We start from the raw sequence: 25,251 nt of genomic DNA, 5'->3' as shown, positions 1-25,251 counted from the left end.
TGCATGATATGATATAATTGCCTCACTGACCACCAACGATGTCAGTATCATACAATCTAGCATATATCGCAACAAAACTATAGGTGCCCAACGTTTTTCACAAAAATGTCTACCAAACCAAACATAACAAATCTTGTGAAGATTTTCGTTAAACTCGAATGATTCAATACAGGCGAATCCAGTCAGATCAAAATCAGGTAATGGTCCATTAATTGCCACTCGCGTCATCTCGTTTGTTGGGTGACCAAATCTTTCAAAGTACACAGAACAATCTCCGTATCCCAGAAAACTTCCTGGATAACATGCAACCATATCAACCGAAATAACATCATTGTAATTATATTTGGTATTCCATAATCCGCCATGTCCATATTCGACGCAACTTGCGTGTACGTCCTCGAGTAAATCAAATCGTGTTGGTTTCCATGAATTTCGTTCTCTGGCGAAATGAGCCGCAACAGATGGAACGGTAAAACAATTAGTTAGTAATTTGTCAGTATTTTCCGCGTGCTTGCACTGTAAAAACGTCGCGAGATTTTTCATCTCGTCATGGAGGGATTCTGTTCGATATATTTCACCGTTTGGTTTGACAAACTGATCAAATTCACCTTCTTCATTACTTTTAAATAACCATACCGATACAGGATCGGTTTTACTTATTTCGTTGATAAAATCAAACATATCTGTGGGTTAAAATCTAACAGTTCGATCACGTGGAAATATTGTTACCGCGTTAGTCCATGCGTGCGCGTTATGATCAATAATATTTATTGGAGCTCCCTTCGATTTATATTTCGATTGGTACAGAATTTCTCCCGTTATTGTCGCTACGGTTATTGGAAATTTTAATATTTTTCCTAACTCAGCAACATCTTTTATTGTAGCACCGGTATCCTTAACTGAATCAGCCCACGAGTTTATTTTTTCACGCCTTAAATCAGTCAATCCATTTCCACGCATCGCGTTTGTAAAGTGTTCTATTACTCGTTCGGCTACACAATTTAACCTTGAAAATTTCATCGGCGCTAGTTTATCAACGTTGGGATTTTTATTTATCTCATAGATTCCATAAATAACCGCTGTTACAGGATACGCTCGTTCATAATACGGTTTGTCAATACCCGTCAGTAGACCCGGTCTGGAATTTTTACTTAATATGATAGTTTTATTATTACCAAGGATAGGATCATATTTGTCACGGATAATCCAACTACCTGTTTCTGTTAATACAATAAATTTTACTCTGAAGAAATATTTTTGATTGCCCTCGTATTCAGCGATGTAGTTAATGATAGTTGCCGCTCGCTTGTCGTTCATTGTGGCGTCCGTGACTTTGTCGACACTGACTTTGTCAGTGTTGCGTATAATCTTGAACGTTGACCATGTATGAGATGCACCATCCGTGTAAAATTCTTTCTTGGCGTCGTGAATTTTCGAGATCAGACTTTTATTTTTCGGATCAACCAAATCTCGTACTGGCAAGTCAGAAGATAATCTGTCAAGGTTGAATTTATATTTAACAGGCCTAGTTTGGGATAATCTCTCAAACTCGTTCATATAATTAAAACAAATATTTAAATAAAGAAAATTATATATATATATACAATGTCTCAATGCAGATGGTTGATGATCGGTTCGGTAAATCGATGCAACAAATCCTGCAGAAAGGAATTTTGTTGGATACACTCACAAAACATACGACGAGGAAGTCTAGGACCAATACCGTGTCTGCGGTGTGGTATTGGAGTGCGAGGAAAAACAGAATTATGTGGAAAGTGCGGCGGAAAACGGTTCAGAGAACTTAAAAGATATTATGACAAAAAAAATAATAGCGGTGAAAACGCTATAAAATCCGTGGAGGATTATATATCAAGATTTCAGACAAACAATGATTTAAACAAATAATATTATTATAATGGAGCAAAATATATTTGTCCCACATCCTGTCATAACAAACTATGAATCAAATATTAATGGTATCATCAGACACTGCAAGTTGAAGAGACAAGTTGGTTGTATTAATAATCATGGTTATCTAAGGTTTACTGCTGGGGAGAGAAAACATTATCTATGTCATAGATTTACGTATGAATGTCATAATGGGATGATCAAAAATGACGGTCTTGTTATTGATCATATTGATGGAAATCCTCAAAACAATAATTTATCCAACCTTCGAGTTGTCACACGAAGCGTGAACTCTGCATGTGGTAATACAGGAAGATGTAAGACAGTTTCTAGAAGGGTAGTAATTTCCACAAACATAGAAACTGGCAAAGAAATTATATTTCAGTCTATGAACGCGGCTGCGACATATTTTGATATTAACTCGCGTGTGGTAAAATACGTCGCAGAAAATATAACCAAATCTACTTTCTCGAAAAAATATAAACAGAAAATTACCTTTCAGTATCAATAATTATCATCACCACATTATTATCTATCATCACCACATTGAATTAATTTTTTTAATTTATGTCACAGTAGGTCCTCCATACACTACTGAATTTTTGATTATATAAAAGGGAGATTACTTTGTAATATATAGTTTTCTTCGTAGATTTTTGATTTTTTATGATCGTAATTAGTCAGTTTAACTAATTACATCGTAATTAATTACTCGTAAGTATTATTTATGGTTTTTAAATATTTCCCATCATACAACATTACGAGAGATCATGATAATGTTATTGATCCGCAAGGAAGCTGTGTAGGTACAGAACAGAAACCGTTGTCATGGTAATCGATCTGCAGGTGTGTTCATGCCACTGTTATTATTGATTCGCAGTCTGCTTAGGAAAAATGTTGTTTTATATTCAGAAACTGTTGTTATTCAGAAACCGCTGTTTTATATTCAGAAACTGTTATTATTCAGAAACTGTTATTATTCAGAAACCGCTGTTTTAGTGTAAATATTGGTTCCTTAGCTATATAGCTTAACTATATGTTAACTTCCGAAACATATGTTCGTAACAAGGTTTGATAGCTCAATCAGTATGGTATTGGACTGTGACGCTCGCGGTCCAGGATCAAACCCCCATGGCTGACAATTTGTCGGTGGTGCGCGCATAATTGCGATTTTTATAATAGTGGGGGAACCGCAAACCCCCCCCCCCCCCCCGCTCAGCAAAATTCAACCACAATATTGACTTGTGGTTGATACATATTTTCGTATCACCCACTGGATTAATTATTGTGGGTGGGATTTTTGCTGAGCGTATATGTTTGTACTGTCCTTAGTTAGGTTATATGTTTGTGCCGTCCAATGCATAATCTGAGCTCGCTAATACACTCGATAGGGGCTCTTCATTCATAATCTGAGCTCGCTAATACACTCGATAGGGGCTCTTCATTCATTGTATATAACCATTTCATTGTATATATGTTATGTGTATATCCTCTAAACTTGGTAGATTGTCCTTGAAACATCCCGACGAACTCGCTAAACACTCGATAGGGGTTCTAGGGATATTTTTTTTTATTTTGAAGATTTATATATTATATAATGAACCATGAAAATATCAATGATGTAATTGTTGCTATTAAAAAATTGAAAAAAGATGGAATTAATATATCTGATGAACTTAATCCTGAAAAAATAGTTTCTGACTTTGAGATTTTACAAGAACGTAAAACCCAGGGGACACACACACTATCATCTGAATACAAGCTCATGAAGCGGATTCAGGCGGCAATGTTTCAGTCGCTAGCTACCGTAGAAGATGATCATGTGAAGGAGTTCGTTCCTCTCTCTGTGCCGCCGTAGAAAGAATTAAATCGTTATTATCCCACGAGTATGAGGCAAAGAAAACGATTAGTACCCGTATAAGACAATTAAGAAAAATTATGTTAGAAAGTAACTTCGTTACTGGTGAAACGATCCAGAGTAACTTCGTCCAAAGTAGTAATTTTGAAGATGACTGAGATCTTTGATCGGAAATATTATTCTGAATTTGATGGGTTAGTTGGTACTTAGATTCATGCAATTTGCAATTTTGATGGGCTACTTGGTACTCAGATTTATTATTTATTTCTGAATTAATTTATTTATTTACTGAATTAATTTGTTTTTTTTTTACTGAAATTTAACAAAATTGTACAAATTTCTTAATTTTGACTACCATTTACCCCATCAAAAACATAAAATTGTACAAATTTCTTAATTTGACTACCATTTACCCCATCAAATTTACAAAATTGTACAAATTTCTTAATTTTGACTACCATTTACCCCATCAAAAACATAAAATTGTACAAATTTCTTAATTTTACAAATTATTTATTTCTGAATTATTATTTTATTTCTGAATTATTATTTATTTATAACTCTGATGGGTGAGTTGGTAAACCCTGCATTACATAAAGATCTACGATAAAGTCTTACGACTTTACATACAGATTTATCACAAGTTCTTCTCCACGTATGTCAATTAAGCGATTAAGGTGGTCTGTGAGCTTAAAATTGATTCGTGTTAACATATTATTGTGACACCGCAAATACACAGGATTAGTTGGTTCTTGCACGATTAAACTTCCAGGGGGAACTTGTGGTGTGAACGTGTACAGGATGTATCCTTGTTGAGCCTGATTTGATCTTCCGAGATCTATTTGATAGCTGCCATCGATTACGTCACAAACCAGATTGACCGCGACCGTCGGTGTTATATTAACGATCCCCGGAGATACGTGTCTTCCGCCGCCATGTGGATCATTATCATATCTGAGAACGGTTGGATATGGTGCTAGTTTTCTCCATGCATGGAGTATTTTAGGAAAAAACTCATCAATGACATCACTGACAGATTTTCTTAACTCGGTTACACTATACCCGGGAAATTTAAAATTTGGTACATCTGCTTCTGTTAATTTATATCTTTCTAACCATTTATCTGCATCAAATTGTTTAAATGATTTTAAACTAACCATCGCTTGAACTATTCGGTTATTAAAATATTCCATATCTGATATAAGCTGATTTAATATTTCCACACGCGTGATGATTTTTTCACGTGATGACGCTGATATGTCAAACATATGTTCGTTAAAATATTGATTTAATTGATCTAGTTGTTTTTTACATTCTTGATTGATTTCCTGAAAATATTTAATAATATCATTTCGATGAAGACCAAAAACATGTCCTGTTTCCCCCTGATTTATAAAAGTCCATGCCTCAATATCATCGTGAAAGATAAAATGGCTAGACATTGATTTACTTTTTAAAATACGTAGTTTTTCCAGGTATGATGGATTAATTTCATGATATGATTGCCTATCCGTGACATAATCAGACTTTTTCGGTTCTGGTGGTCCTTCATACACCGGGGGAATTTCAGGCCATCCTAGTACGGATCTTATCGTGGATTGATAAATATCAACTACGTAATCAGGCGAGTTTATTTCAATCGTCGAGGCCAGGGTGGGTTCATGAACATTAATTGATATTTTTGATTCTTTTCCTGTTATTGATTTTATTCTACGTTGAAATTCCTCACTGATTTGTTCGACCTCATAACTGCCAGTTGGTATTCCAACAACAACCCAGTCAGGTGTTCCATCGGGTTTGTTCTTGTTGGCAAATACGAGCGAATTATTTGCTGGTGTACTATTAAATGATTTTGATCTGATATTTGGCCAGCTGTAATATACTCGTAATTGTGCTAGTGCTATTTCTTTTACTGAAATTGCAGTAGGAAAATTAACACTAAATTCAGGATTAATTGAACTTACCGAGATCATCGTTATCTTTGGCGGAGTTGTGTTGGTCACGATCTGCTGGAGTAATTCTGTCATTATTGATACTTGTATCTTTAATACCGATACCTTCGTCGTATATTTTGGTTATCATTGAAAATTCGAAATCAGATATAATTCCATCACTGAGACTTGCTGATAACAACGAGGATAATTTCGAGTATGCTACCGTCGCTGTATGTAATTTTATTTTGTAATCGGATAATTTTTCGTTCGTGCAAGTACATATTTTTTTTGCGATGATATTAAGCACACCTGCAATAGTTGTTGCTGCTGAAATACAAATAGTTACAGCTACTGGTGCCATCATTGTCAACGCTGATAATATTACACCGGTTCCAGCAACAACAGCGGATACTGAATAAACAATCACATCAACGATAACCAATCGTCGTCGATATTTTTTTACTTTTACTGTATATTGATCAACTTGATCTTTTAGCGCAGCCTGCCATTCACGTGCTTGATTGTATCTGTATTGTGCACCGTCCATATATATTTTTATGCAGTAACCAATTGAGGTGTTTCAGCTACAAATTCCAAACACCACCAGTAAGATGTTGCGGTTAATGTCTTATCAGCTGCTTCCAGAATAAATATTTCTTCGGTTCCGTTATTTAATACAACAGATACAACCCCGGAAAACCTGTCGGTGGAATGACGCCATGGAAACGTTGTAAATATTTCAAATTTTGCAGCACTAAACACAGACAGCCTGTACACGCCAGTGACTGTTGCGGTATATTTGATAGTATTATTTTGCTGCGACCATGTTGCAAATCCCGATGATACCGTGCATACGATGTTTGTGATATGCCCGGGAGTTATTCCAGCTGGAATTGTAATCAAATTTGTTTTGTTGACAATCTCAGGAATTCCCGCTACGATGTCTTGCTGTGTTCGTTTGATCGTGTCTAGGTCAGTTTTGATATCAGAAAGTTTTATATCGATGACGGAAGGAGTTCCAAAGAACTTATTTATGGCATCATCGATTTTTTGAAAATTTCTTCGAAGTCTTGTAAAACCGGTTACATGAACATCATATTCGGCCCGCAGCGTGGATAGTTTTCCATCCACGTCATCGACGTATAGTTTGTTTGCGACGTCGTTGTCAGATTTTGGAGCTGTTACAGCTACTATTTTGTTCCCGTTCATGCTAAGTTCACCTGTCATTGTGTCACCGGTGTTTCTCACGCGATTAGCAACACTTTTTGCAATTTCATCTCTGATGGTTTTAAGTGACATACTTGAATCTCTGATTCTACCACCGTCAGTAAACACGGGAATATTATCCGTAACTGCACCGAGTATTCGCCGGACTATATCATTCCATATGACATTGCTGGTTTTTAGTTTACCATATCGATCCTGAAAAATAACAACTTCATCTGGGTCAACTCCAGCCAGGTTCATGATATCAGCAAGGTCATCTTTAGTCGCATACTTTGACAGATCAACGTCGCCGGGCTTTTTCTTAACGCGTGAAGAAGATCTTCCATAAATATCAACCATTATAATAAGACCCGTTGTTTAAAACGCCTTACGCGCAAGAAATCGGTTGCTTGTATAATCGTGCACGACTTTATGTGGCGGCCTGGATGATTTTGATATAGCATCGAGTACATTAATTACTTCACGGCCGCGTATTGGCGGATCTGTCATTGTTTGTGTGGGTAGCGTTGAATACCAAACTTTACAACCAGAGGTTCCTGCGTGAAGTGGTGCGACATACTTGATAAATTCAACAGGTGGAGCTAACCCGTACGAATCAAAATAAACAATTCCACGTGGATCAACCGCGTATGATACCCAATGAGTACCAGGTCCAGAACGTTCATCGAGATTAATAATACCTGTTTCGAGTTTGTTTGGTTGTTTCGGTAATTGATCTCGCATAAAAACACCTCTAAAGGCGGATATTTTTAATTTTTTAGCAGTATTAAGTAAATCAAAATTTGATGCTGGAACGTCTAACGAAGTGACCCTGGAAGCCTTAGGCCTCTCCCCCAACGAGATCCTGGCAATCTTAAGCCGCGTCCCTTTTTTTTTGTTATATCGTCCACCAGTAATTTTTTCGAAAACTTTTTTACCCGCCGCTCCAGCAGCACCTAACGCAACTGCTTTTGCTACGGCTGGAGCAGCTGCAGCTATTAATGCCGGAATGTCCGCGAGAAATGGGAATATACCACCTGTTTTAACCATGTCTTTGATGGCGCTCGGGGAGAGATGGAATTGAACTCCAGTTTTTGATTCTAAGGCTTTATTGAAATGTTTAATCTGATTATTTGTCAACGATAATTTGTTTGGACCCCCACTAATCTGATCTCGTTTTAGTGATATTTTAGTTCCGCATTTGTTGGCGGTTTTTGATTGAAGCTTTTTTACCTGACCGGGGGTCAGAGTAACATTAACATGACTATACGACATTTTTTATATAAATAATATTTTTCTAAATAACACGATTAAATATTTTCCACCGGTGCATCAACGACCCTCATTCGACCACTACCACCTTCAAGTAACATGGCTTTGTCGCTAAGTATGACCGCGATCGCTCTGTAGAAGCCGTGAACAAGTGGTGGACCGGGTATATCAGGAGGAGGGTTAGTAACATGAGCTCGAAAGTGTATATCAACAACAGATTGTTTGGATAAATCAAGATGTTCTAGTGAAAAATAATAAATCGGATATAGACCTGTAAAATCTAATTGTGATATTTGCAAACCGGTATCTATATTTTGATCACGTCCCATGAATGACATTAAACGATGATATGCGCGCGCTACATGATTTTGATCAAAATTTAACAATATATCCTCAGCCGGTTCTTGATGTCCATTTATCCGTAAGGAAACTTCATTAACTCCAAGGTTATCAAATATCATATGTGAACGTTCTTGATTATTTATCCGGTCAATATTTTGCAGTGCAATAAAAATATGTCGTGGTGCAGAAACACCCTGTTGTGATGCTATATGCCATGTAAATAAACCATTAATATTGCTTTGAGCAGCATCTGTGGTTACTGTTAACCATGATAGCAATGATTTACCGCCTTGATCCATAAAAGATAGTAATTTTTGTTCCTCAGTAATAGATGGAGTCATTACTGGCATCCACAATGAAAGTTTTGATATATTTACTTTACCTTCACCAACACCAGCACCTCGCCAGATTGCATCATTATCATCACCTTTTCTTACGAGCACAATTGTGTGTTTAGCTCCAAAGATGACTTTTCTAACATTTCTGCAAAATCCAAAGATGTGAGATAATGGAATTGCACACGAAAAATTTCTATCATTTCCTGACAACGTTGCTCGGCGTGTTGCAAATCCCAGGTTGTAAGTCGCATTAACGCTTTTTATAATATCAAAATCAGCACCTGGTCTGTCTGCGTGCTCAAAATCAACTGGTTGTGGATCAACTGCAGTATTTCGTGTTGCCAGTAATTTAGTATACTGAACATGATCAGCGTTGTTGGTAATATCCTTAGCAAACATCATTGTTGGACCAGCTGATCTTGTAAAGTCGTCAGAAGATCTCGCCAGACCAATTATTGTTGTAGCAACGTCGACATCATTCTGAACTGATTCAATATTTTTTCCATCAATCATGTATGTGGCGCCACTAAATAATGCCATAATCCCGTTGTTGACAAAACCAACACGTAAATTAGCAGCATATGGCGTATTAGCTACAACATTCGTTACAAGTCTACCTTCTACTTCAATAAACGCCTCAGCGGGCAAGAAATATCTACTTGTATCATGAACCTGTAATTCGATTCTCCCCCGCTGATTTGGTAGTCTTGCGTCATAAGAATAAAATTGATAATCACGTATAGATTCATACTTAAGGACAGGTGCCTCCATATCAAATGCTGGGTCTGATTAGCGCCTGAACATTTTTATTATAGTTACCATTTTTCAAATGATGATCATCGTCGACGAAGACCGCTTCCTGCTATTAAATTTGCTGTTATATTTTTTTCTGCTTCTTCAGATATCTCCGCTAGTTTTTGATTTGCAGCCTGATTTATAATTTTACTTACGTCTGCGGGCATCACCTCAGTACTTGCCAGTTTCACCGGTGGTTGTTGTTTTCGTCGCAATAATCGTGCTAGTCTTTCCTTGATCGCGGAGAACGCCTTACCAGCAACATTGACAATTGCACCAGGAGCTTTATCACGAACAATATCAATAGCCTTCATCGATAATTGTTTTGCTACAGGTGCTACTTTTGGAGCTATCCTTGTAAATAATCCCTGAATGACATCACCAAGTCCATTTCCGTAAATAACACTATAGATTGGTAATCGTGAGTTTACCGCTCTAACCTGTGTGGGTTTACGATGATTATCATGCACAATCATCTTATTTTATTTACCATTTATCTAATCGCGGTGACTAATCATCAACGAGCTCATCAATAAGTTCTCGGTAAACGCCAATATCCATGATACCACCTTGAAATAGTCGCCGACAAATATCAGCTGCTTCATTAATTATTTCTGGTGAATTATTTCCAGCTCGTTTTCCTCCTATGAGAACTTCTAACCGTGACACGTCATTGATGATATTATCAGGACATAAACCAGATCCTGTTTTAGGTTCATCTTGAGGTGTTTTAAATACTGGTGGTTGCATTACCGGAGTAAGAACTTCAGTGGTGGCCGGGGGTGAGTCACCTTCTCGAAATCCATGTGGTGAATCTATCGGTGCAAATGTTATATCCGGTGCAGAAATTTTACGTAAAGGTGAAGGAATTTTCTTCGAGGAGGGTGATTTAAGTGACTCTTTAGCCCTTTTAATTTCCGACTTCAACCTTTGCTGCGGCGAAGAAGATTGCTGTTGTTCTATTTGTTGCAGAGGTGGAGGAAGCTGATACTGGGAGGACTCTCCTTGTCCTAGTTGTTCCCGTCTCCCTCTAAGTCTATTTACTTCTTCATTAAATCTTTTAAATTCTTGACCTCTAGCTTGTTTTTTATTGTAATATACGCGATATATCCATTTAATGAAATCATCATCATTTGTTTTTCCATAAAAGGGTTTTAAAAAATTAGATTTATTAGATATATTATCTAATATCATCTTAGGTAATTTCTCTCTTTCAATTTTTCTAATTTCCTCAACAACTCCTTCGTTAAATCTTGCAATTAATTTTAAGCTCTCTCCTCCTGATTTGGATTTAGATGCAAGTTTTTTTCTCACATCGGCGACTTCAGTACGAAGTTCTCCAATACCTTCAAGTATTTCCTCACCAACAGGTGGAGGTTGAGCTGCAGCTATGTCAGTTGGAAGGTCTCGTAAAATCTTCTTTGCCTGTTTAGTTCTTCTTGCTATTTTTTCTGATACCGGAAGAAGATCTTCTTTGATGACAGTTGTAACTTTCTCAGTAGCTGCAGTGACGGGTTTAAATAGTTTTTTAGTTTCTTCTTCATACTCAACTCGTGCTTCTTGCTGCGCTTGTAGATTTTTTCTAAATGAGTCTTTGACAGGAAGAAATTTTTTAATTGCTTCTAATCGTTCTCGAGCTGTTCTTGCAGTATGAGATTCTGGATGTATCATTTTATTATAACATAATAATTTAATTAATATCAGCAGAAGGGGAGCAGCAGAGAGGGTACCTACCAACGTTGGTCGTCAAAAAAATAAACAAGAAATAAATAAACACGTAGAGTACTTTATTTTTTCAGCTACTATTTCGAACTGAGGTTTTATTAGTACAATCGGTCATTACAGAAATAAAACATCTCAAGGAAAAGTTCATTTGTAAAAATCTTGACCTTTCCTCGAGATGATTTTATTTGTTTGTTTTATTTGTTTTGTCGGAATTCTATGGTCTGTTCACCCTCTCTGCTGCTAGTGTACATAATGTGCATTCAGTTTGTACCAAAATGCTTTCTTTAATTATTCAAACGCTAAACATTTCCAGACAGGTGACTAGAGGACACTGCACGCGCAACTCACAGCCAAAAGGGAGCGGGTTGGAATCCTACCATCAGCCCAGGTCAGTTACTGTGGTGCGTCTTTGAGTAAGTCTGTTTACTCCAAATGCCTTGACACTTTAAAACGTTGTTGCTTTGCTGTAGAACATCAAACCAAACCAAACCAAGCCAAGCCAAGCCAAGCCAAGCCAAACCAAGTCAAGCCAAACAAAACAAAACCAATCAAATGTAAATATCATAGCATAATTGTAAAAGTGTTCCAGCTTATCTTTTCATTAAATTTGTACAACTTTAGTTTCATTTTGCCTGGCACGGAGAATGGCTTTACAGACTTTCATGACAAATTCGTACTATGAAAACTTTCACTATGTAAATAGAATAACAAAGTCTAGAGTTAAAGAAAATGGTTAACGGTTGCAATATTATCGATAAACTCTTCCGTTAAAGAAACCCGAAAAAGGTTGACTAGACTCGTACAACTATTCACAAATTACCAAAGATCTAAGTACAAATGTAACTAGGTGGATAAAGAAGTGACTTCAGAAGAACCTATTGATATGTGCAAGCAATAATCATCTCATTAAGAATTAAGTAGGATTTATTTAGCGTTGTTTGAACTGAAGGTCAAACAGGACAACAAACACGCCCTTTGCTACAGCTTAAACTTTTTTGTTGTTCTTGCTGTGCGTTTAACACCATTTTTCAACATATGATAAGCTAGCTATTCATGGCGGCTAGTATAACAAGTGGAGGAAAAACCCGCGAAAACCCAGATTAAAACCACCGACCCACGAGAAGTTACTGGCATGCTTTTTCACGCAACCACATTGGCCGAGGCCAAGACTGGAATCCATGCGGACAGGGGTTAGATGGAAGTGGTCGGTGAAGGCGGGTACTTTGGATCACTCAGCAACCCACGGTACCTTAAACATTTTTTGTGCAAAGTGATGTAGTCGAAATATACGTTGTCATCGATTGTATGTAAATATAACTTGGACTATTCCTGATTATTTAATATTTTTAATTGTAATTATTCCTTGCTCTGGCTCTCAGTGTAACATAAATAGTCTGGTTTACAATAAACATTTATTATCACTTGAGCCAAGCACATTTAGAAATAAACAGTTGACCTACACCTACGTCATTCATCAATAGGTATCCACTCTTTTCCACACCACCCACTCAACCGCCTATATTTTCTAGTGAGAATCAACATGAAATGCACTCACTTGACAAGCTTATGCTTTTACACAGGGGAGGAATGTTATTATCAGGTAAAGATGCAGATCTAGGTTAATGGTGGTAAAATGACCTACATAAAGAGAACATATTTTGAGGATGAAAATTAGACTGCAATGACCTATTATTACTAGAAGAGGTACACGTAGATTGTTGGGTCGCAAATCCAGACACAGAATAGTTTGTTTGAGCAAATTACGTTATGCGTCACAATTTAATGGTCTTAAATTAGTCAGAATCTACTAAGGATGATAAAAATGAAATGAGAGAAGGTACGGACATTAAACATACTGGGAAAGCAAATTTGAGACACGGTAACACCTTTAACTGTTTCATAAGACAATCAAGAGTGAACACTTTAATAACACATGGCTATCAGATGTATAGGTGGCAGATTAAAGGAAAGGATGTTTTTAATGGGGGAAAATGTGCGTAGACACAAGCATAATCATGACATGATTTACCTCCGAGAAAGCAAGGAACACATATGATAACTTAATATACGATTCCCTCTTGGAGAAGTATTGTTAATGAATTGCAAAGACATACACTGACAAAAACTGTTAGTCAATAGGGTTACCGTAAGCACACTGAAATTGATGTTCATTGCATTTTCATAACACGATATGCCAATGTTCATGGCATTTGCCAATGTTCATTGCATTTTCATAACATGATATGCCAATGTTCATTGCATTTTCATAACACGATATGCCAATGTTTATTGCATTTTCATAACACGATATGCCAATGTTTATTGCATTTTCATAACACGATATGCCAATGTTTATTGCATTTTCATAACACGATATGCCAATGTTTATTGCGTTTTCATAACACGATATGCCAATGTTTATTGCATTTTCGTAATTCGATATGCCAATGTTCATTGCATTTTCGTAACACGATATGCCAATGTTTATTTATGGCTTTATTGTTTCCTCCGTGGTGTTTAAGAATATGTTTAACCGTCTTGAAGAATAAAATAGTCTTCCATTAAAGGTTAACATTCTAAATTTACAAAGACCAGAACTCTCGACACTGTTAGTACCATTCACGTATTCACAAATAAAACGCAAATACAAGAAAATCATGTAAGTGCCCTATGGTAATCAAACATTTTGTTCCATTCATGGTCGATAATTTAGCTCTTCAAATTACTTTTCTTGCGAGAAAAAAATATGACAATAGATTGATGACCTGGTCGGTGTCTTACTTTGATTATAATGTATTGACTGTTTGATGTAAACTGATTTACATTGGCTGCTGACTATGTACAAATATGCACAATGGACTAAACAAAAGAGATAATAAAGTTTTCAACGAACGGAACAAACACACCCATCATAGTGCATGGGAAACGCTATTATTTATATGGTACAGGCTATGTTTGGATATAAATTCAACAAAAAATAAATAGCAAATAAATCTAAGAGTTCCATATTGAAAATATTCTTACAAAGAAACAAGATGTAAAGTGAAAACTGTAGCAGTGTGATGATAAGTTTGATGCAGCATCCAAATAAACAACTAAGCGGTTATGCCCAGGAACATCACATCATTAGCTATAAATTAACGTTGATTTTGACGGTCGTTTCATCGTATTTAGAAATCATTGCCAATGAACCTGCTCACAGTCACGATAATAAGACGGAAGAATCCGTTCAAACTCGGCCAGTTCCCTCCAGTGTACATTCATACTCTCGGATAAGTGGTAGATATTATACTCTTGTCTATTGGTGTATTATGCGCCTGCAGTGCAGCGTCTATATTGCTTCCTGTTGAATGGGGCTTATCCTCGAGTATATACTGTAAATACGATGGACTGACAAAGGCATGACAGCTCTCGTATATCCCTTTCCGTAATTAACATAAATGTCATTATTATACAAAATTTTATATGGTGAAGGTTGTTCGATAAGGACGGTATATTTCATTTAAAAAATTGCCAATATGATGTTATCACTAACACGATAATTGAATTTCAGTGCACAGTCCAACACTGACACGATATTTGAGTTCCATTGCACACTACACTAAAGAAGTTTTATGAACACTGGCACTCCACACAATCTGTATATATCTCAAAATGAAAATCGATATGTCGCCATTTGTTGCAAAATACACATTTCGTGCGAGTTTTTAGCAGATTTAAAAATAAGTATCCCCTTCCGTTATTTAGATACTGGTATATCAACTTTTAGACTCACGGTACTAATTCCGTTCCCATAGTAAACCTATGCAACTACCATAATACTAAAATGTAATTGCTGTAAATTTCTGAATGTTCACGATCAAACCTATATTTATAAGTATAGAGACACCCTTGATGACAGCTTCCGTGTAGAGAAAATCATGAGCCGCGTGATTTTCTGTATCTGCATGTGTGTGAAATATGTGCTTTCAATTCCACATCAAAGTGGCAGGTAATAATTTCAATAATTAGTTTTCCAAACTCAAGTCTCTAAAAAGACCGAAATTTAGTCAAGAAAACAATGTCTTTTTTTTTCGGTTGCAGCTAGGATGAGCTCTCAATAGATGCACTTTACTAAAATCTTTCTTTCATTATCAACCAATTCTGACCAGCCAAACACATATATACTCTGCTATTGTTTGTCTATTTCTACACTGGTTCCAATTCTTCCACATCTTTAGTACCACCAGCCCTACATTTATTGCATCCGAGTTGCTTTGAACTATTATGCCCTATAGTGAGACATTTTCCCTCAAGTATTTCAATATTAAGACCCTTGGAATCATATGTCTATGCATGATGTTCTTGAATTTGGAAGGAACGTCTAAATACAAAATTAGAAAGTAAAGTAATTGCCACCCCAGTATTTAAAAAATACAACTTTTGTTTGTTATGTATATGCAAAACGAACGTAAACAGTGACTACATAAATCAGAAATCATCGTATCCTGTAGCTTTCCTTCTTTCACTCCTTTCTAAGAGCGTGAGTATACATCATTATATATATATATATATATATATATATATATATATATATATATATATATATATATATATATATGGATGGATGGATAGATGGGTGGGTGGATATATATATATATATATATATATATAGAGAGAGAGAGAGAGAGAGAACCTAGATCTTGTAGGTTGCACTTATAAGCTATCAAAATATTACTGCTAAAAGGTCCCTATATGATGTGTACTTAGTGTAACTTAAGCACAGCAATTTAAACATAATCCCGATTCTCACCTTGAACTGACACGTCTTCTTTCAACAACAATACGTATAAACCGGTACATTCCGGTAGAGAGCTTACCCGAGGCATATATATATATAGAGAGAGGGGGGTGGGCATTTCAGCATTTCCTATTGTCACTCTTGCAGGGCAAATACCTTTTCAGAAGAACTAGGATTTTATCTTTCCAAAGAAAGGAGGTAAAGTAAACACTTTTTTCTTCTTCATTAAAATCATATTAGCAATTCCAATGAATGATGCATGGAAATGAATCAATGTTTTAACATGGAAAAATTATATTAGTCTATTGTTATCAAAAACAAAATACACATATTTTCAGGCTGATATTTTAATAAACACTTTAGTGACTTTCACACTCAAATAAACGTGTTAATCAGGCTTCCTTTTATTGAAGCATGATATCACAATATGTAGTCCTTGACGTATTGCGAAATGAGGATATCACAATATGTAGTCCTTGACGTATTGCGAAATGAGGATATCACAATATGTAGTCCTTGACGTATTGCAGAATGATGGGCATTAAAACGCATGCTCATGTAAAATGATGGGCATAACACATCTATTTATTTGCAGAGTAATTTACAAGCAATTTTTTAGTTTTGAAGAAAATGAATTAGGTTTGTTTTCCTTTCTTTGATTGAGCTAACTAGTTTTGTGTTGACAATTTTGACCGTCAACCAATGAAATATTTGCAGTTTTGTATATAATGATTACAAAAGGAAAACGTAAGCGTTGAACATCCTTCACACACACACACACTACATATATATATATATATATATATATATATATATATATATATATATATATATATATATATATATATATATATATATATATATATATATATATATATATATATATATATATATATTAACAATACATTTTATGCACTGATGGATATCAGTGCTCTTTGTTTAAATTAAAATTGTCCAGAACCCTGTCTCTCACACCTAACTCTTATCTGATTCAACTTAAATTATTTGCCTTTATTATTATAAAACGTTTATTTGAATTGATGACGTTTACAATAAGCATCACTAGAACTGAATTTGAATCCACGTCTATACGTAATTTAGGTTTCATAAATTCTTATTCAGGTATAATAAAAGCGAGAGGTTTTTTTTAGGATTTTTGGGGAGTTATTTTCGTTTTTGTTTGAATTTTTTTATAATAAGGAACGTATGCCATTATCTGAAGCTTTACATATGGTTTTTGAAAACGTTTTAAAGGAAATCCTGATGCATTATATTTCATCTGATGAATAGTTTCATTAAATTTCAAAGTATTTAAATCCTCAAGGATAGGTGGACAATGATTATGAAATGTACGACTCCGAACATGATATACTTTGGGTTATAGTCTTGTTATTCTTGTCACGGAAAAAAAAGTAGGTCTGCAATTGACAGTTTAATAGCAGGCAACACCTTTGAATATATATGATTGATGATATATTTTTAAGGATGGTAATTCTATGCTTGTATAATTACTATGTAAAATAACAAATGCTTTCAATAGGTTATTTTATGAAGTCACGAACAGTTTGAGTTATTGTACCTTTGCATACACAAATGCGATATTAAAATCCGCACAATTACCGATAAATAAGTTTCATATCTGTTTGTGCAAATATTTGTCTAACATTTTCAATATTAGTTTCATTAGATGGACAAAAGTAATATTATTGAATAAGAAAAGTGGGGGCTTCACAAAACAACCCACAACACCTCCCCAACCTTTTTTTTTTACACTGGTACTACCTTTACCTCGTAAATCAATACATGTTAAGGTTATCTGTCAGCCTCTAGGTAGGTTCTTTGTCGTTTGTATCGACTCCGAAAAGGAGTTTGTGTGGGTAATCTACCTTGAACTTTGGGAAAAGGTCATACAATACAGAGCTAGTACCAAGGTGGATCCCATGCAGCATGCAATTTATGCCCATGTGAAAGATTTTGTCAAGTATTCCGTTTTTAAGGATATGTTTAATTGTCCATTAGGTATTAGACAAGACTGTATATCGTCATCAATATTTGTTTAGGCATTAGACAAGACTGTATATCGTCATCAGTATTTGTTTAGACATTATACAAGACTGTATATCGTCATCAGTATTTGTTTTGGTATTAGACAAGACTCTCTATCGTCATCAGTATTTCTTTAGGCATTAGACAAGTCTGTGTATCGTCATCAGTATTTCTTTAGGCATTAGACAAGACTGTGTATCGTCATCAATATTTGTTTAGGCATTAGACAAGACTCTCTATCGTCATCAATATTTGTTTAGGCATTAGACAACACTGTATATTTTCATCAATATTTGTTTAGGCATTAGACAATACTGTATATCGTCATCAATATTTGTTTAGGTATTACACAAGACTATATATCGTCATCAATATTTGTTTAGGTATTAGACAAGACTGTATATCGTCATCAATATTTGTTTAGGTATTAGACAAGACTGTATATCGTCATCAATATTTGTTTAGGTATTACACAAGACTGTATATCGTCATCAATATTTGTTTAGGTATTACACAAGACTGTATATCGTCATCAATATTTGTTTAGGTATTAGACAAGACTGTATATCGTCATCAATATTTGTTTAGGTATTAAACAAGACTGTATATCGTCATCAATATTTGTTTAATGACTTGCAGTATTAAACAAGCTGACATTTTATTGTGACAAATGGAAGCAAGAGGTAAATTTTAATAACTTCTAGTAACTTGGAATATCTGACCTACAAATTGGTTTACATCAGTATATGTATGAACGTTGTCACGTCCATTGCTATTCGGTATTGTATTCTCTTCCAAGTTGTCATAGTGTGTGTGTGTGTGTGTGTGTGTGTGTGTGTGTGTCCAAAACCTTAGCACAACAAGCCTAAATATCCTTACACGGCGTAAAACTGTACCTATGCATGATGATTTATCATTTTCTACTTTATTTAAGATATTGAATACAAAAGGTTTGCCAATTTTTCTGTATAGTGCTAAGTCAAAATAATTAATCTGGAGGTAACCATTTTCCGAATTGTGTCTTCAGAGTGCCTTAAATTGTTTAAATAAAAATTGTTTTCGACCACTCTTAAACCGCGGGGAACATGGCAGGCAAAGTTTTAAACCACTCATACATTAAGAGCAACAGAGTTTACTGGTTGAAAATTTTCTTCTGACAGATTGTTATGAAAATGTTAAAATACGCAGTTCAAATTATTTAACAAGATGCAACTTGCTGGGTGAAAAATGTTCGTACGCTGCTCTTTGCAGAGGGATGTGTTGAAGTATGGCACAATGTTAATGATAACACGTCTACTGGTGCATTTAAACTGAAATGCGACGATATAATTGGTTGGTTGGTCTTTGAGGCCAATTTCAACACATCACAAGTCTTTCAGAGCTCAGAACGTTTCCCAAAGACACACCGAATCTGCTAAGACGGGCTAAGGCTAGCCCGAGCTGATTTCAAAACGGCAACTGTTGGATTACAGGTTTGCCGCTCAGACGATTGACATAGCGCGGCTCCTACTATGATGTTGATCATGAACAATGGCAGTCGGTTAATAGAGGTATGGATAGATCACACTTATATGATTTTGTTTTATTTTAATCAGACCTAGTTACACAAAGTTACTAAGCTTTATGTCTGTATTATTTATTAATAAATGCTTTGCAAATGAAAAAGTTGCTCTTTGAAGAATAATGTTTATACATGTATGTATCACAATCTACCTTACAATGAATGTACAAATGTCATTATATGGAGTTATGGAAATATGAGATGACGGATTTAATGTCATTATTTTCGATCGAAGTATGTGTTATTGTACCCCTTTATGTGCATCGAGTCTTGTTTGGGAAGAAGAAAACAATAGTTTCATGAACGTGTCAAGACTTAACTTCCTATGTAAATATATAAACACAGTCTTAAAGCGTAGAAAATAAATATTGATATACATTATGTGGCTATGTTATTGTTATTATTATTATTATTATTATTATTATTATGGCTATGTTATTATTATTATTATTATTATTATTATTATTCAGCTTTGATATTTGTCGAATTTTGTGAACATTACTGTTTATTCAATCTCTATGTATTACCGAAAACTCTTTATTTCTCCTTGCTTCAAGACACTTGTTTGCTTTCCTGTACTACCACCCTAGGAGCCTGTGTTGGATTAAGGCATTCCAGGGCCCTAAGCACTGAACATATTATGGTGCCTCCCCCCAAAATAGAATGTTAAACTAAAAAAAAAACAGTATTAAAAACTAAAAAGGTGGGAAAATACCAGTGTTGCCATCATTCGAAATCAAAATACTCGTACTTGCAGATCTAAGTGGTCATATAATTCATTAAATTTTATCATCAGCAATTAATTTGAACTTTTCTGGTGCCCCTGTTGAGCTGGTGTCCTAAGCACGTGCTTTGTGTGCTTAATGGATAATCCGGAACTTCCAGTAGTACGATAATGACTCAATTGATGATTAGTTACAACAATACGGTCCTTTAATCGACTTCATGTTTTTTTCTTCCCCCGGCATATTCAGCTGTCATACATTGGTAGATATTTAATTAAACATTGATGCTAATGTTCACATATTGTCTGTGAGCGATATTGTGGATAGATTTTTTTGTCTCCACATCGATTTTGTAAATGTGTTCGTAGATTAACACCAGTTTTGTTTGCTTCCATTAGTTTCGTCCTTAGTAACTGCTATTGATCTTTACAGATTGTCAGTTTATATTAAGGATTCGTCTGATGGTCAACAAGTTAGCAACAATATAACAAAACTTAATTAAGTTTTTAAGACATTCCTTCAAACGCTAATTATGGATGATAATAAAAGAGAAGTATATACGGACATCGCATTATTTTAATTATATATCTCTTAAATCTATTTCTTTGCATGAATTTTTCTAAAGAAGCCTCCATTTGGAATTTGGGATCATTTATATCGATCTTATCTGGAATGGCAAGTGGTGGCTTCATTAACAGTGATTCTAATCAGTCTCCAATAGTTGACCTACCCTTCTGATCAATTAGAACCAAAATGAATGACAGACACATTAACGATTTAATCTAACCGTTGTATTTGCCACACTTAAATACTCTGAAAGATCTTATTCAAAATTAAAACCAGTCCAATTTGCACAGGTGTATTGCTTGGATGCACAGGTGAAATAAATCAATCATGCAGACTATCTTGAACTGCTACTTGATTGAGGAACATCCTGAAGTCTCGTATTAATTATTACCAAAGGCATAAGCCAGTGTATTCTGGTAAACATCTTACCAATGAAATGGCTGAACTAGCTTGATTGGACTGGAATAGTATCAATTACTAGTATTAGTCCGATGTTCAGTACCATTTCTTTCATCTTGGATTAAAACTAGTTGCACTGATCTCAAGAAATTTCTTGTAATGTTCTTTCTTTTCACCGAGTTAATTGTCTGTAATACGCATAACTAAGACTTCCAATCAATTAAATATATGCTAATATTTATTATATTTCTATAAATGTACTATTGATAATAAATCACACTTTTTCAAAGACAGATTTGAAACTTCAATGCAGATGCACATCTGATACAGATTGAGATTTCTTGCTGTCAACGACGACGTCAACTTACAACGGTCGCGTGAGTGGACTACTTCAGTTATGCTATATTCATACACAATGTACAATGTGACTAAATGGATGTAATCAAAGTAAAAGAACACTATCAGCAAACAAAGTTGTCTTTTATACTTAAATAATTGTTTAGGGTATATAGTATACTAATTGTTAGCAAGTTAACTTTATTTGGGTGCATGTAACTCTTATAGTTTGGTAGATAAGATCATCAAAATCGCGCGAGACTCGAACTTAATCTGGCTGCTTGTAATGCGTCTAGTTTGTTAGCAAAATGACATCTGATCACGCGAGACCCGAACTTGATATTGGTGCTTGTATTGCGTCTAATCTGAGAGCGGAAGGACATCGGATCATGTGAGCCAGAAAGGTTGAGCACGATGGTATAACGGTACCAATTGCGCAAGTCCAGGTGGGCGGAGCTTAAGGTGTATGGAACATTGTATTCAGAATTAAAGAACAACACTAGCTGTGATTGGTGCATTATGTAAGAGTTGTACTTTCTGTTTGGCTTAAAAAAATGTTGAGCCTCTTGGCAACATGTGAGTTTGTGTTAATTTCTATCTAGATCATATTTTGTATTTTTTATGATTTTTTTAAAATATGGTACACATGGCTGAAAATGTGCTTGTTGTGACTAGATAACTCTTACCCCTGTCTAGTTCCAGTAGAGTTATCTCTCTTAAATGCAATGGAGTACCTGGTTATGTCATTGTCAAACTGACAATCTAGCATTGTTCTATATGACAGTGTGTGACATGCATGCCCAAGTAGGACAGAAAGTATATTTATTTCACAAAAAATTAGCATTGAGGTATATGGAAAAACAATTGGTACCGTGATACCCGATACCATGTCATTCGGCTATCAAACTCAACGTGATACAAATAACTTAATTCAAGTTACTGTACCGATAACCTGTGACAATAAAGGTAGATGAATCTTCACTATTATGGTCAAATTCGGTAAATTAAAAATCCCAAATAAACAACCTATATTGAAAGACTCTGACGTATTTATGCAAATATAGAAGATGAGTTTTACTTTGCTGCTGAATACTGGTGCATGTAGATCGAAATGATCATATATAGGCTTAATTCATTACATTTTATCATTTAAATGTTTTTCTGGTGTCCTTGTTGGTCTGGTTTTTTAAGTATTTGTTTAGTATGCTTAATGGTTGATTTGGCACTGAATTTGGGCCAGTGGCCTATGTTAGTACTGCTACTACTATTAATTATCATTATTATTATTGTTGTTGTTATTATTATTATTATTATTATTATTATTATTATTATTCAGGAAGTGTTAGAAATGTACATCAGAAGAAGAGGTGTGTGTACAGTATAGAGTGTGTTAAATCTAGGTTCATAACACTCTTTGGTGTTTTAATATTAAGTGAGTGCGGAAACTCCTACATATATGTATATGATTAGGGTCTTAATAGTTTCTTTAATCTCATGAAGGGACTACGTCATGACCCAAAAGTCACGGACAGATATGTTTGACACTTGGGTCTTTTGATCACACGTGCTAATCATGAGTCATATGAAACAATTAATCCAGGTATTATTTGAAATTTACGTAAAATTGTTCCTATTCATTCATCACGATAAAACTAACCTTGATCCAAGCTTCGAGTGTCGAGCTTTAACAGGCGAAGGGCGAAATAATAGATATTAAACCATATCCCTGTGTTTCTTTGCAAGCCTCGAATAATAACTACCACAACCTGCGTCATATTGAACCGGCTCCGTCTAAAATTCCGTATACAACTTATAAATTTTGAACTGTTTAAGTTTAGTATTTTACAAAACTTAAAGTGAACCAATTTAACATTTGCACCTTGATTAAATCTGATATCTTATACAATCAAAATCGTGAAATTATATTTGTGAATGTCACAATTAACCCAATGCAGGACAAACATGAAGAATTTGGGAGGAAGGGAAGTTCTTTGTGTATAAAAGCACTTTGCTCTACCATCTAAATTCTCCATAGAAAGCACGTGTATTTTTAGATAGTGCAGTTTCGAATCTACTCCAGTTGTTTTAATTTTAGAAAAAGAATCTTAAGATCAGGAGGCGAAATTAGTCTATAAATTTAAAAAGAAATGTTTGAAATAGTGTGGATTTGGATGAAACAATGAATTCAGATTAATGACATACTATGAACTGGCTTGATGAATACAAACATATCTCAGGAGTAAAACAAGCCATATTAGTATGGACGTGTGCCTTTAAAGACGGAAATAGCAGAAGGAAATCGAGGGTCATGGGTGGAACGAAGTATTTGAAAGTTACGTACCTTCTCTCTTATATATTATGATAGAGAGGGTCCTGTGTCAGTACGGGTCATGGGGGTAATCTACGGTAGTTTTGTCACTCTGTATAATTTCTTCCCCCTTCAGTTTATTATTTGTTTTCCCTCAACAGCAAGCTCGCGTCGAGCACCTGTGGGTGGGGCATGATGCTATATGTCTGTGGCATGATGCTGGAGCGCGAGACATCACTATAAAGTGCTCCACTACAGACATCGTAGTGATATGACTCAAATTATTAAAGTTACATTAAAAACCGCACAGACTCAAAGACGGAAATAGAGGAAAACGTTTGTACTATCGTCGTCATTGAAGAATAAATGAAGTCACTTTGATGAATTAATAATGTGTAGGAGAAAACACCTGCACGTACTCTCTCCCAGCTCTCTCTCTCCCTCCCTCTATCCTCTCTCTCTCTCTCTCTCTCTCTCTCTCACACACACACACACACACACATACGTTGCTGATATTTTTTTCTCTCTTTTGTTTTCGTGAACGGCATAAAAGATACTAAGCGAACGGAATAAATGCATTCACTTGTCGAATATGGAAAAATATACCGAAAAGGCTGAGGTAGATAGGTGGATGAATGAATAACTCGGCCAGCAGATACATAAAATTATATACATGGTTAGATAGATTAAAAGAGAGACAAACAGCAAGACACGTGTTTGCAAGGGATTCAATGTCCCATACAAACATCCATCCACAGTTCTTGCTTGAGGGTCTTTGACCTTCGTCTGTTTCATTATTTAGCAAATTATGCATAAACCAGTACATTCCGGTAAACATTTTACCTATGTAGCATGATTTGTCATCATTCTGTCTACAATATTGACCTTCTTCAAACATGAGATAGCCACGCTCACACTGATTCACATGACTGTTTCCAGCGGCCATCCGTCCTCTCTGACATCCAAATGTGGCAGAATATTACTTGGGCTATGCTTTAGTAATCAATCTGCTGTTTAAATAAATAAGGGCATGCCTATTTTGCCAGAACACTCTCATCTGGGTTGGAACGGTATCTGGGTTAATGAAAATATTTATTTCCAAAACAAAACTTCCCATGAGAAATCTAGAGGCTGTAATTAATGGCTTCTAG

At 35.3% G+C, this 25,251-nt stretch overlaps 1 protein-coding gene across 8 annotated transcripts in view; it reads left to right on the top strand.

The window, feature by feature from the left end:
- Positions 1 to 25,251, top strand: part of LOC149787357 (carbonic anhydrase 2-like) — a 134,497-nt gene that overhangs the window by 80,456 nt on the left and 28,790 nt on the right. Inside the window, exon 1 of one of the 8 annotated variants that reach the window (XM_089977925.1) lies at positions 16,235 to 16,356. The exons of 4 other annotated variants lie outside the window; for them this stretch is intronic. The gene's annotated coding sequence lies outside the window, so the exon portion shown is untranslated. Of the gene's footprint in view, positions 1 to 16,234; positions 16,357 to 21,744; positions 21,834 to 25,251 lie in introns of those variants that run through there. 3 more of the 8 variants (XM_089977924.1, XM_089977923.1, XM_089977918.1) reach the window with 3 other exon arrangements.

Source organism: Sinohyriopsis cumingii, chromosome 12 (genome assembly GCF_028554795.1).
Source record: "Sinohyriopsis cumingii isolate HCF-2022 chromosome 12, ASM2855479v2, whole genome shotgun sequence".
NCBI classification, from domain to species: domain Eukaryota; kingdom Metazoa; phylum Mollusca; class Bivalvia; order Unionida; family Unionidae; genus Sinohyriopsis; species Sinohyriopsis cumingii.
Note: the sequence above shows the minus strand (reverse complement) of the source record. Positions and strands in the feature narration are given on the sequence as shown.